The sequence below is a fragment of the Hoplias malabaricus genome, chromosome 5 (genome assembly GCF_029633855.1).
Source record: "Hoplias malabaricus isolate fHopMal1 chromosome 5, fHopMal1.hap1, whole genome shotgun sequence".
NCBI classification, from domain to species: Eukaryota; Metazoa; Chordata; class Actinopteri; order Characiformes; family Erythrinidae; genus Hoplias; species Hoplias malabaricus.
In genome coordinates, this window is record NC_089804.1 from 20971628 (window position 1) to 20974127 (window position 2500).

Consider the following 2500-nt stretch of genomic DNA (forward strand, 5'->3'; position numbering starts at 1 on the left):
GGGAAGCGTGAAGGAATGATGGGTGGGCAGATGTCCACAAACTTTTGGCCATATTGTGTAGCTAATACAATGAAGGATTGGAGGAATATGTCATAAACACACACTCTTTACTCCGTTGTTGTGCGTGAAACATTTTCACGTTTATAACTGTGATTAAATGTTGTCAGTTAGTCGTATGTAAATGTGGAATAATATCATTATTAAGTGCATGTCATCTACAGAGAACACATACCATTACTGTGTGTTTACGGAATCTGACATTCATTCATTCATTCATTCATTCATATTCTATAACTACTTCATCCTGATCAGGGTCACGATGCGCTGGGTCCGGAGCCTGTGTGTGTGCAATGCAGGAACACACCCTGGACAGAGCAGCACACACTCACCCAGTCACTCACACACTCACCTGTGGACAGTTTCACACACTCACATATTTACTCACACAGTCACTCACACACTCACCCACTCACTCACACACTCACACAGTCACTCATACAGTCACTCTCACACACACACACACACACACACACACACACACAGTCACCCAGTCACCCAGTCACTCACACACACACACACACACACACACACACACACAGTCACTCACACACTCACCCACTCACACACATACACACACACCTGCGGACAGTTTCACACACTCACACAGTCACTCACACACTCACCCAGTCACACACACTCACCCAGTCACACACTCTTGTGGACAGTTTCACCCAATCACAGTCAGTCACACACACTCACCCAATTAAACACACACACACACACAAACACTCACCCAGTCACACACATACACACACACACCTGTGGACAGTTTCACACACTCACCCAGTCACTCACACACTCACCCAGTCACTCACACACTCACAGTCACTCACACACTCACACAGTCACTCACACAGTCACCCAGTCACTCTCACACTCACCCAGTCACACATACACACACTCACCCCGTCACTCTCACACTCACCCAGTCACTCACACACTCACCCAGTCACTCACACACTCACTTACACACTCACCCAGTCACTCACACACTCACCCAGTCACTCACCCAGTCACTCACACACTCACAGTCACTCACACACTCACCCAGTCACTCACCCAGTCACTCACACACTCACAGTCACTCACACACTCACACAGTCACTCACACAGTCACCCAGTCACTCTCACACTCACCCAGTCACACGTACACACACTCACCCCGTCACTCTCACACTCACCCAGTCACTCACACACACACACATACACACACTCACCCCGTCACTCTCACACTCACCCAGTCACTCACACACACACACATACACACACTCACCCAGTCACACACACACACACACACTGCACCTACACACATGGGTTTTGACTGTGGAGGGGAAATCCCAGAGCAACTGGAGGAAATCAAATGAACCTGTAATTTAACAAATAAGTGTCTGGATCTTTCCTGAACATTCTACAGAATCTGAGCTCTGAAACGTGCCTCGCATTTGATCAAGCCATCCATACTCTCCTTCTTCATTTTTCTTTTCCTCTCAGTCCCACTGAGGACAAGCAGATCTCTGTTCTCCGCGGTGCAGCGATCCTGAGGAACACCGGGGGCCGTCTTCACTGAGAACAACCCAAGGAGCACCACCTCTTCTTCCCAGGTGTTCCCAGGTTTGATATTCCTTCCACACACAGATGAGCGGCTCTTCCTTTCCCAGAAAATCGCACCAAGATCATGATCAAGAACATGGTGTGAGTGAGGAGCTTAAAGGAGTACTTCATCCTCTCAGAGTTTTGGTAGAAACTAGGTACAAAACGTGAAACACACGGATGGCCTTTTACTTTCTGCAGTGTTTCAAATAACGTACAAAACACACTCAGTTCCCTTCTCTGCGTGTGATGACGGTGTGTTACTGTGGTGCTGCTTTGTAAAATGCAACTAGTCCCCAGCTCTCTCTGCACCTACCCACCCATCCCCCGCTCCCCTGCTGCTGCAAAGCTCCACCCCTGAGTTGACCGGATTGGTTGTGTAGGTGTGTGAGGTATGAAACCCTGTTTGACTGAGTCCGTGTTTCTATGACAACACTGCAGTTTCAAAGTGGAAATGCTCAGCCAGGGGACGTCACTCAGGATACAACTTCTAGCATAAACTCCACCACACGTTCACACACACACACACACACACACACACACACTCTAAGTCTAAGCACTTAGTTTACACTGGAGAGGGGCGCGGCGTTACGTTAAAAGCTGTTCATTTTGTTCTACTCAATACTCTGACTTCTATACCCACCTCTCCACCATCAGAAATGCTAACGTAGCTTTAGCATCAGTTAGCATCATCGTGACTAACCCCCCCTCTGCCAAAGCTCTCTCAGGGTGAAGTACTCCTCTAAGGTGTATTTTTTTAATCGTCCTCCTCTCAGCACAGTCACACAAACATGATCCAGATGGGCTGCCTCTCAGGAAAGAGAGAACCACACTGTGCCTGGAGAGGAAG

At 48.3% G+C, this 2500-nt stretch overlaps 1 protein-coding gene across 2 annotated transcripts in view; it reads right to left on the reverse strand.

The window, feature by feature from the left end:
* Positions 1–1041: 1041 nt before the first annotated feature.
* The window catches only part of si:dkey-49n23.1 (semaphorin-3D), a 67073-nt gene continuing 65614 nt past the window's right edge, over positions 1042–2500 (reverse strand). For both annotated transcript variants that reach the window (XM_066670585.1, XM_066670586.1), the window contains exon 18: positions 1042–2500. This exon is cut by the window's right edge and continues 1107 nt beyond it. The gene's annotated coding sequence lies outside the window, so the exon portion shown is untranslated.